Source organism: Haematobia irritans, chromosome 2 (assembly GCF_050003625.1).
Source record: "Haematobia irritans isolate KBUSLIRL chromosome 2, ASM5000362v1, whole genome shotgun sequence".
NCBI classification, from domain to species: domain Eukaryota; kingdom Metazoa; phylum Arthropoda; class Insecta; order Diptera; family Muscidae; genus Haematobia; species Haematobia irritans.
Window position 1 is genome coordinate 170,762,417 of NC_134398.1, and position 12,750 is coordinate 170,775,166.

The 12,750-nt window shown below is 35.1% G+C and overlaps 1 long non-coding RNA gene across 1 annotated transcript; it reads right to left on the minus strand.

Moving 5' to 3' along the window:
* Positions 1-382: 382 nt before the first annotated feature.
* Positions 383-834, minus strand: LOC142224365 (uncharacterized). Its single transcript, XR_012719130.1, has 3 exons — positions 734-834; positions 550-648; positions 383-467 (listed from the first exon to the last, which is right to left on the minus strand). It is a non-coding gene; the product is annotated as an uncharacterized LOC142224365 (long non-coding RNA).
* Between the last annotated feature and the right edge of the window lie 11,916 nt (positions 835-12,750).

Sequence of the window (12,750 nt, forward strand, 5' to 3'; positions counted from 1 at the left end):
ATCCAGAAAAATGAACAATTTTTTGGGAAACCTGTATTAAGAAATTGGTTTGAAATAAACTGTTTGTCAGTATAATTTTCAAAAAAGTAGAGAAATTGAGGAATGAAAGGTACAACAAGCCTCTATACAACTAAGAAATTTTTCGTACAAAGCAAGTCAATTTTCTATAACCACCAGTATTTTATTTCAAAAAAAATTTATAATATTACACAAAACTATGGCTTATGATATACAACAAAGGAAATATTTTTATTCGTACGTTGGATGCAGTTACTTGTCTGTAGTTAGTAATTGCTTCTTCAAAAGATTAATATTATATGTTAATAGGACTAAAGTAATTAATTTAAATTTCCATGTTTTCTATCCATATGAAAGATATATATGGCATTAGTTGCTATATTAAATTGAATTGTCCAATTTAATCGATTTTGGCTAACTTTTGTTGGGCGGATTTGTCTTTTAAACATCTGAAATTCCAAAGTTATACAAAATATAAGAAAAATATTATTAATTAATTAATTCTATCGTTCATATTGATTTTTAACTTACGGTTTTCAAGAGTATTTCTTAGAGCCAATAAGGATATCAGCTTAATTAGCATTAAACAGTAAGAATATTCAAAAAATTACCATTACAAGACCTGTCTAACTGCAAGTGAAAAAAATTATTTTTAATAAATTGAAATTTTGGTTTTATTAAAAACGGACAAAATACCGTTTATAGAAAAACTTACCACATTGAAAAATCCATCCTGTAGGTATTGGAATCATATCCATGGACTAATGGGACGTTTTTGAAATTATTCTCAGAATATATTTGAAATAAAAAATATTATAAAATTAGACATAATTTCCACTTGTCAGTATAGCATTTAATATTTAAGTTGGACATTAAGTTCGAGTTTAGAGGCTAAAATCGCAATTTTCATGACAAGTTTTCTTTAATAATCCATTAAAAAAAAATAATCTTTATAAAAAACTTGGTTTGGGCTATTCTCCATCAAGTTATATTTAAATTTGTATCGAAGACGTACAATTTTATAATTTTCTTAGTGATTTATTTTTAATTTTAGCGGCTAAACTCGAACTTAGTACTCACCTGTAGGAATTGCTGTAACATAAAAAAATAGATTCCGAAAAATAGACTCCAACCTGTGATCCAGATGTGGAATAAATATAGATCATGCTTTTACCACTCATGTTGTATATTTTTTATGTAAATCAATTAAAAATCCGCACTAATTTTAAACTATTAACAGAAATATACAGTTCCTTAATCTATTATTTGTTTTTTTTTTTTTTTTAATCAATAAAAAACGTTTTTGATTTCTGTAACATCACATTCACTTCTCAGTTTCTAAAATGTTTCGAATAAATGTATTTTCATTAATAAACACCAATACCGCACGTACAATTTTGCAAAATTAAATCCACGTGTGCACTTCATAAATGCATCAATATAACTGAATGCAACAATAAAACTCAAAGACACAAATAGTCATAACGGATACATAGCTGCCGTAAAGAAAAACAACTCCACACACACACACGATCCCTTTCTGATCTCGCTATTGCAAGAAAACAACTCTCACCACAAAAGATACCAACAACACACAAGGAACATTCCAGTGTCTCTAGAATCAAAACAACCAACAACAGCATAAATGACGCAATAACAAACACAAACAATTATACGAGATATACACAAAATGTCTCTAAAAACTCCCTCACATGATGCACTCACATCTTCCAGTAGCACGTTTATTGATTAGTTGGAATTCTAATCTATAAGTTAAGGTTAAATATATACCAAATCTATGAGGAATCTATATAAAATTATATACACCCGTCAAGGATTATATTAACTACTTTTTATTTTACTTTATCTAAAATTTTCAATGTGAGTAAAAACACTCCAACATATAGTAAAAAGGGAAATAATCTGTAGGTAGCCATCGTACGAATGGGTAATGTCGTTAAGTTAATTTTTACTACAAAATTTTTTTTCCATACAAAATTTTTTCTTAGTAAATTGTCCACATTTCGTAGTAAGATTTTTATATTGCCCATGTATATTTATAATAGAATCAAAGATGCATTAACTACTGTGTTGGAAATTTATTTAAGGAAAAATCCTTCCCATTTCGTAGTTAGTGAACTAAAAAACATTTACTGAATTTTTATAAGTTTTCCTTTAGCTAAGTTAATTTTCGTTGTGGTTACGAAAAATGAACTATATTAGAGTAAATTTGTTGAACTATGTGGAAGTTAAAATGGTCCTTAAATTTACAAGACACTTTTTTTTCTGTGTAGAAACTTCAACGAAAGACTGTCATCCATAATCGAATTACTTGGTTTATAGTATCTTAAACTTCTTAACATCGTTATATATTAGACAAAAAAGGTATGTATAGGTAGGTCAAAGAATAATTACGAATCGATATGGACTTTTGCACGGTACGTAGAGAGCCAGTATTGAAATATGGGGGTCGCTTATATGGGGGCTATATACAATTATGAACTTGATATGGACCAATTTTTGTGTGATTGGGGTCGATTTATCAGAGGGTTATATATAACTATAGGCCGATATGGACCTAGTTAGACATGGTTGTTAACGGCCATATACTAGCTCAATGTACCAAATTTCAACTGACTCGGATGAAATTTCCTCCTCCAAGAGGCTCCAAAACTAAATCTCGGGATCGGTTTATATGACCACTTTTGGCATGGTTGTTAAATATCATATACTACAACCAGAGGTCAAATCTGGGGATCGGTTTATATGGGGGCTATATATAATTATGGACTGATATGAACAAATTCCTGCATGGTTCTTGGATACCATATACTAACATCACGTACCAAAATTTCAACCGAATCGGCTGGATTTTGCTCCTCCAAGGGGCTCCGGAGGTCTAATCTTGGGATTGGTTTAAATATGGGCTATATATAATAATGGACCGATTTCGACCAATTTTTGCATGGGTGTTTGAGGCCATATATTAACACAACGTTCAAAATTTCAACTGAATCAGATGAATTTTGGTCTTCCAAGAGGCTCCGGAGGTCAAATCTGGTGTTCGGTTTATATGGGGGCTATATATAATTAGGGACCGATGTGGACCAATTTTTGCATGGTGATTAGAGAAATGAAATTTGCTTCTCTTAGAGGCTCCGCAAGCCAAATCGGGGGATCGGTTTATATGGGGGCTATATAATTATGGATTGATGTGGACCAATTTTTTCATGGTTGTTAGAGATCATATGCTGACACCATGTACCAAATTTCAGCCGGATCGTATGAAATTTGCTTCTCTTAGTGGCTCCTCAAGCCAAATCGGGGGATCGGTTTATTTGGGGGCTATATATAATTATGGACCGATATGGACCAATTTTTGCATGGTTGTTAGAGACCATATACTAACACCATGTATCGAATTTTAGCCGGATCGGATGAAACTTGCTTCTCTTAGAGGATTCGCAAGCCAAATTTGGGGATCCGTTTATATGGGGGCTATACGTAAAAGTGACCCATTTGCAATACCTTCCGTCCTACATCAATAACAACTACTTGTGCCAAATTTCAAGTCGATAGCTTGTTTCGTTCGGAAGTTAGCGTGATTTCAACAGACGGACGGACGGACATGCTCAGATCGACTCAGAATTTCACCACGACCCAGAATATATATACTTTAGGGGTCTTAGAGCAATATTTCGATGTGTTACAAACGGAATGACAAAGTTAATATACCCCCATCCTATGGTGGAGGGTATAAAAATACTGATCTAACATAACATAAACAATTTTAAGAAACCGTTTATTTAAAATAAAGAAATTTAAATTAAAAGAAAGTTCATAACCTTCAGTTTTAAGAAGTTTTAAGAAACCGTTTATTTAAAATAAAGAAATTTAAATTAAAAGAAAGTTCATAACCTTCAGTTTTAAAAATATTTTTATTAAAACTAAAACATTTCTTTCACTCCGTTAAATTAGTTTATATTTGAAAACAAGAAATCCTCTAAATAAATAAAACTTCAAATATTGCTCCGATTTTAGATTTTATATTAAAAGTTTTTGCGAAATTAAGAAAAACTTTTCTGCCATTAAAATATTTTTCACAATTTAGATTTTTAAACTTATATTTTTTCTACATGAGAAGCTTTATTAAGGTCTTGCGAAAAAATGAAAATTCAATAAATGAGTTCCGTATCCCATTTTTAATTTTATTGAGACCAGATTTAACGCTATTTACCTTCCGAAAAATATGTGTTAAATGTCAATCGCTATACGATATGATACCATGGTTACATCTAACTTCCCTATTTTAGCATTATAATGAAAAAGCTATTGTTATAAAAACGTATTTCTGACAATTTGTGTTTCGATGCCTTCATCAAGCGGCAATTACCATGAGCAAATGGAATCTGTCAAGTTTGTAACTAGAATTCAATAATGTTTCAAGGGTTTTTCCCCTAAGCTCAAAATTCTCTTGCTCTTACTCTGATGAATATGTACGGTATTGCAAAACACAAAACATCTGTTGGAAATTTTAGGGGATTTCAAAACTTTGCAAGGGATAAACTCAATTAATTTTTTCTCCATATCCCTATGGAAAAAGTGGTATACTCTGTTTCATCAGCTCAAGGTGTACACAGTTACCAGTAAGTAAGTTTGGCAACAAAAATGGAAAAATTACCTACAGGCATCAGTATAGCCTGGATGCCATACTACTGTATGGCAACAAACTTTCATTTGTATATTCAGTCCACTGTAAAAAACGAACCCTCCATTAAAATCAAGCATTCAAATTTTTATTTCTTTTACCATATACATTTCGTTTGGTCTTTTCATTTCATAGTTTGAGTAATGCATAGTTGCAAGAAAAAAAAACACCACCCCTTGACTGGTGGTTATTATTTTACATCATGATTTTCCATTGTTTTTCCCATTTTCAGGAGGTGCTCCAAGGATGCTTGCAACTCTAAAACGAAGTTCGTTTTTTTTGGGGGGGAGGCTTGGAAATGAATGGATGGTGAATAAATTTCATCAAATGGTTCGATACTTATTTACAAATTTCAAGCAAAACTGAAACAAAAAGCTTAAAAAAGTCTGTCTATACACTAAACCAAATATTGGCTTTCTATGAATTTTTGTGCTATTTTAGGATACATAGTTTGCAATTTTTTAATCCTGGGTTAAATTTAGTATATCAATCATTGAAATTTGTGTCCCTACCATTAAAGTGGTATGAGTTTCAAGTGAAGAAATTTTTTCTTAAAGAACAAACAAGTAAGTAAAGTAAAGTAAAGGAAGCCACCGTGGTGCAATGGTTAGCATGCCCGCATTGCATCCATAAGGTCGTGTGTTCGATTCCTGCTTCGACCGAACACCAAAAAGTTTTTCAGCGGTGGATTATCCCACCTCAGTAATGCTGGTGACATTTCTGAGGGTTTCAAAGCTTCTCTAAGTGGTTTCACTTTATATAGCCGAGTTCGAACGGACTCGGCTATATAAAAACGAGGTCCCTTGTCAAGATGAATCTGAGAGCATATAAACGAGAACTGAGAAGGTCTCAACAAAACTCTTGGGATGATTACTGTAGCAGTATTGAGAATACGTCAGAGGCTTCCAGACTACGGAAGGTTCTAGCATCCACCAACTCCGCTCCAGGTTTCATTAAAACATCGGAGGGCAATTGGACAACGTCCAGTGAGGAGACGCTGGACACATATTTTCCTGGAAATCAGACGGTTGAACCAGGTTCTGGCGGTGCCACAATGGCTCAGCGGTCGTTTCCTATCGAGGAAATTGTATCGGAATCTAGAATAAAATGGGTTTTAAATAGCTTTGGACCATTCAAATCCCCCGGACCTGATGGAATTACTCTGGCGGAATTACAAGCAGTGACCGTAAGAATTATCCCCTGGTTGACGGTGATATATAAACGATGTGTAAACCTAGCATATATACCAGAAAAGTGGAGAGAAACAAAAGTCGACTTCATACCTAAAGCCGGAAAAACCTTTCACTCGAGTGCGAAGGATTTCCGACCAATTAGCTTATCCTCATTCCTACTTAAGACCCTGGAGAGGATGATAGACGTGTATCTTAGAACTAGCGTGGATTCAAGTTTGCTCTCGAAACGACAGCATGCATACTCGAAGGGCAGGTCTACTGAGACCGCATTGCATGAACTAGTCAGGTTTATTGAAAGCTTACTAAAGGGTGATACGGTAAAAATTTGGTCAATATAAACTTGACGTATTTCTTTCAATTTTGCATTTAAAAAAACCTGAACACCCCTCATTTTGAAGGTGTGTGTGTGTGTAGAATGTTGCTCCTATTTTGATTTTGGAATTCACTCTTCGGTCGTCAAAATGCCGTCCAAGCAAGAAGAGCAGCGTATCAAAATTTTGCTCGCGCATCGCGAAAATCCGAGCTATTCGCTCGCAAAGCTGGCAAAATCGCTAAAGGTTGCCAAATCAACCGTTACAAATGTAATTAAAGTGTTTGGGAGACGTTTGTCGACAGCCAGGAAGTCTGGATCGGGGGGAAGTCGAAAACCGGAAGCCGCTGAGACGACAAAGGGAGTTGCCGGTAGTTTCAAGCGAAACCCTAACCTCTCTCTCCGAGATGCCGTAAATAAGCTGGGTGTATCGTCTACAACGGTGCATCGAGCCAAAAAACGAGCCGGACTATCGACTTACAAGAAGGTAGTGACTCCAAATCGCGATGATAAACAAAATATGACGGCCAAAGCGCGATCCCGGAGGCTGTACACGACGATACTGACGAAGTTTGACTGCGTGGTAATGGACGACGAAACCTACGTCAAAGCCGACTACAAACAGCTTCCGGGACAGGAGTTTTATAGGCAAAAGGAAGGGGAAAGGTAGCAGATATTTTCAAGCACATAAAACTGTCAAAGTTCGCAAAGAAATATCTGGTTTGGCAAGCCATCTGTACCTGTGGCTAGAAAAGCAGAATTTTCATAGCTTCCGGGACTGTCAACCAAGAAATTTACGTGAAAGAGTGTTTGAATAAACGTCTGCTGCCTTTCCTGAAGAAACACGGTTGTTCCGTACTGTTTTGGCCGGATTTGGCATCTTGCCATTACGGTAAAAAGGCCATGGAGTGGTACGCCGCCAACAACGTGCAGGTGGTTCCCAAGGACAAGAACCCTCCCAACACGCCAGAGCTGCGCCCAATTGAGAAATACTGGGCTATTGTCAAGCGGAACCTAAAGAAGACCAAAAAAACTGCTAAGGACGAGCAGCAGTTCAAGGCAAACTGGCTTTCTGCGGCGAAGAAGGTGGACAAGGTGGGTGTACAAAATCTGATGGCAGGTGTCAAGCGTGAGGCCCGGCAATTCGGATTTGGAAAAGCGAAAGCCTAACTGAATATTTTTCCTGAATTTTATACTAATTGAATTTGAAAAAGAAATTTAATTTGATTTTTTAAATAAACGATTTCACCGATTTACACGCGTTTTCCCTTGACCAAATTTTGACCGTATCACCCTTTATCTGTCAAAGAATACACAATCGTGGCGTTTCTAGACATCGAAGGGCCGTTCAATAATGTCCATCCGAGCTCGATATTAAATGGACTGACAACTCTGAATGTTGATTCTGGTATACTTAGGCTGTTAGACGAACTTTTAATAAAGATACGTATTTCAGCCACACTAGGACAAGCAAACATACAAAGGTGTGTGAACAGAGGCACTCCCCAAGGTGGAGGAATATCACCTCTTCTTTGGAATGTTGCTATAAACAAACTTCTGGTTTCCCTAGAAAAATAAAGGATAAAAGTGGTCCCATACGCAGGAGATGTGGCGCTAGCAGTCAAGGGTAAATTCCCATCCACAATCAGAGATATTATACAGAGAGCTCTCCGAATGACTGAGAAATGGGCGAAAGATAGTGGTCTTGGGGTAAATCCAGCAAAGACAGAACTAGTCATGTACTGCAGAGATCGCAAAACTCCCACGGTTAGGCCCATTTCCTTAGGGAGTATTGAAATTCCCTTTAGTGAGTGTGCAAAATACCTTGGCGTTATTTTGGACAGGAAACTGAATTTTAGGCTTAATATTGAAGAAAGGGCGAGAAAAGCCACGGTAGCTTTGTACTCGTGCAAAAAGGCAATAGGGAAAAAGTGGGGACTAAAACCAAAAATTGTGCATTGGCTATACACGGCAGTAGTTAGACCTATAATGCTCTATGGTGTTATAATCTGGTGGCCGGCACTTCAGAAACCGACTTGTTTAGATAAAGTTCATCGTATGGCGAGCTTATGTATCTCAGGCGCATTTAGTAAGACAGGACAGGAACATGTTGCATTTACTGCCTTTAGACATTTTGGCCAAACAATCAGCTGCAACAAAGGCTGTGCGGTTGCGCGAGCTATCGCTGTGGTCGGAAAAAATTTACGGTCACAGTTCGGTCCTCAAAATAATACCAGATGTGCCTAACGTAGTGGATTACAAAACCACTTTTCGACAAAAAGTTTGAAACTCTAATTCCCAACAGTGAGGCGTAGTGTACACAGACCCCGGGGAATAAGAGATATATAGATTTCTATATTGATGGCTCCAAATTGAATGAATTGAATGGACAAGTGGGGTTCGGAGTATATTCTAAAGATTTGGTAATTCGAATAGCGAAAAGATTACCTAATCACTGTAGTGTTTTTCAGGTTGAAATATTGGCAATAAGAGAGGTGGTGAATTGGCTGAGAAGTAATGTTCCAACAAATTTTGGCATTAATATATACTCAGACAGTCAACCTGCAATAAAATCCTTGGACTCTGTGTTCCCTAACTCGAAAACGGTCATAGACTGCCGCAAATCTCTCAACGAGATGGCTGAGCAGTACAATATTCACCTAATATGGGTGCCTGGCCATAGGAACACACCGGGGAAATGTCAAGCAGATGAGTTAGCAAGGCTAGGAACTACCTTACATATTCCAGGGGAACTAGTATCTGTTGGTATGCCTCTGGCCACCTGCAAGCTCTTACTGCGTTAGAAGGCTTTTATGGTGGCCAATATTCGATGGGAGAATTGCAAGGGTTGTAACGACACCACACACAGAAAACAAATTTGTTGGGACAACCAATTCTTTTGCCAACCGATATATTTGGTTCCACCTACTACCAAGAAATAACTGACATAATTTGTTACTACAACCAACTGTTGTGTGACATAACTTGAAACACATTTGTTTGGATAACTAACATATGAGTAGATGAACCATATATTGGCAATCACAACCACTTCGATTTATTATGTGATTAGAACAATCAACTGTTGTCTATGCTAATAATATGTTGAATTATCGAGGCAACCAATATTTTGGTATCAGTACTATTTGTTTAGCACGAAAACCGTGCAAAATTTTAAAGAAAACTCATTCAAAATATTTTAAGTTTTTAAATTAATTTTTGTATTCATAAAAACGGAAAATAAAAGCATATAAATATTAAATATTTAGTAATCCCAAACAACAAATTCTTCGCCAGTAGCGGATATAGACACATGTGACCAACAATTTACATTAATTTTTTTAAAGTCAATAATAGTATTAATACAGTCAGTAGAACTTATTTTATACGCAAAATAGTGATTATCAAAGTATAAAGTTTTTAAAAGCTTAGCTTCTTACATTGATTGACGGGAATAAATATGGCAATAATATAAACGCGACCTCCTTTTTGTTTCCTGCATAGATTTAATAATATGTTGGATGTAAATTATATTATCATTTGACCATGAAACATACTTTCAGACAATCCTTCTATTTTGTCTAGAATTTTTTTTTGCATTAAGATCCTTAGTTTTGCTCAGTCTTAAAAACACTTTTGAATATAAATTATCCCAGACTGCAATGCTGCTGCAACTTGGATAAAAAGTTGTTACGTCGATCTTAAAAAGTTCAAATATTGGTATATCATTAGAGTTGAAGATGGGAAACAATTTTAAATAGTCGGATGTAGGCAAATCACTATTTTGCAGTAAATGTTTTCTCTCCGACATGCAGTTAACCCATTTGGAAATATATTCCTCATTTAAGATAGTATTATTTTTAACGTATGCGAAATCATCGGATTCATCTGAAAAAAAAACTAAAATATGTCGAAGGCGTTTAAATGTTATATCAAATTTTACCGTTAAATGAAATAATCCCACTATTTTTAAATTGGTATGTTCGCCGTTTCAATAGACCTGATTTACATAAACGTTTTCTCAAATTATTAAAGGCATCGTATATAATCTAAAGAATGCAAAATATATAAAATATTAATAACGTATTTAACACACATATATGTTAATAACGTATTTAAAGATTTCACTTACCTCAGATCCAATTCGAGCACAGAATTTAATGATGTTTTTTTTATATTTTTGTATTTTGATTTTTTCCAATTGACGACAAACAGATTGTCAAATATGTTTTTTTATTGAACATGCAAAGTATAAAAGAATTGGGTTAAGTTTGCTTTCGCATGCGTGATTTATGCGACTTGCAAAGAACATTCGAAGCCGCTTTCGTGGGTATAAATTCTGTGATTTTCTGAATGATATTTGGTTACAAACTTCGACTTCTAAATTTTTTTTTAATTATAAGCTCTATAAGTTATAGCACCCAAATGATTGTTGGAGCAACAATACCTACAATTTCCATTTATAACTTCGAATCTGTTATCACAACCAAATTATTTGTTCTGTTGATACTTTGAAAAAACAAATAAGTTGTCATGACAGAGTAAAATAGAACAAATATTTTTTTACTTGCATAGATGTAGAATAACTAATATTTGGTCGTATGTACTACCATTTGGTACCATTGATACTTTTTTGGTTATTCTAACAATAAGATAAAAGAAATAACTGACAAATAGTCCACACAACTAAATAATATGAGTTCCAACAATCTATCTGTTATCCTGCTCGAATTCCAACCAATCATTTCTCTGGGTGCAAGCAAATATGGCCCCATTTAAACTTAAACCGCACACTAGATATGTTAGTGTTCTCAAGGCGTCAGATAGCACTCCTGACATCTGCTATAATAGGTCGCTGCCTGATAGGCGAATTTGCAACAACTAGAGGTGCGAAGTATAATGACTATTGTATAAGCTGTAATGATGTGGAGGAAAAGGAATCAAACACATCTTGTGTGAGTGTCCTGCTTTTTGTGTAAGGCGTAAGCGAAGTTTAGGAGCATATAGCTTTAGATTACTGACGGACCTGGAAAACGTTAACTTAAGCAGTCTGCTAATGTTTTTGGAACAATCTGGTTGGTTCAACAGAAGAAAATAATCGAGAAGGTTCAACGGTTAAAACTAGAAGTGCCCATATGTAATAGGTACTTTTAGTTAAATGTGGTATCACAATGGACTGAATAGTCTAAGTGAGCCTGAAATTTAATTGGGCTGCCACTTTAACCTAACCTAACCTATACCTATTATATTATTTATCATAGTGGTTAAAAAGACCAATGCTAACTTTGCGACATCAAATTCATATGGAAGTCTGCAATATAGAGTAGTAGAGGGTGTTTAAGATGCATCGAAGTTTGACTGTTTACAAGATAATTTTTTTTTTTTTAACTGTTAAAGTGCTTATTTTGCTTATTTTCCACACAAAACATTTCAACACTTTTTCACCATCCATATATCAAGAGATGTTTGGCTGGTTGGTTTTTTGCACACTCCAACACTCATACACCACACTATTTAGGGAATCTCTGAAATGTATTCCTAACTAAAGCATCCATCGGATTTACCCAGTTGATGTTGTTAGGAGCCATTGGCTGGTGAATTATTGTAACCATTCTACCCTATAGCATTTGGTATCCTATATCGCTTACATGTGGCTTATTTATGTACATCATGTCGTCCCTTTGTCCTGTTGGTTGGTCCTTTTCGACCCCTTAGCGCTATGTTGTAGATTTGGGGGGTTTTTGACTTCAATCTTAACCATGATTCACAGTGACAGTTAAATGTTTCACTTACTATCTTTAAGATACTTTTCGTGCTTTTGTTTTACGACGCTGGCAGAAGGATGTTAAGGATTTATGGTAGTAGTTTAGCTTTTGTTTCCATTTAAGTTTTATTTATTTTCCATGAGGAATAGATGATGTTGGTATGGGGGAGATCTATTTGGTTCTTCTGCTAAGGTTAAGGTATATAAAAATTCGATGCACAATCGAAAGACTTCCAAATAGATAAGCAGATTATCAAAGAAGGAATAGTCGAGTACTTCTTTCTCTTAAGAAGTAGTTATTTCTTTTGTGAAAAGAAATAACATGAATTGACTTGACCTCTTCATAAATATTAAGTTTGAAAGGATAATAATTTGAAAAGTGGATTTCATTCTCTATATATATATATATATATTTGACCATTGAATTTGGTGATATATTGATAAAACTTCCCCTAAGAGAAAATTGTGTTTCAAATCAATCTTAATAAATTTAAATGTATTGAATTATAGCTTAGTTCAAAGTTTTCAATAGGAAAGGTGATATTGAGAAGTGAAAAGAAAATGGAAATCAATTATATTAGACGGGTCCAAGATATTGATAATACAAAAGAGATAATATAAAACAAGTATATACGGCCGTAAGTTCGGCCAGACCGAAGCTTACGTACCCTCCACCATGGATTGCGTAGAAACTTCTACTGAAGACTATCATCCAAAATCGAATTACTTGGGTTGCGGTAACACATGCCGATGGCAA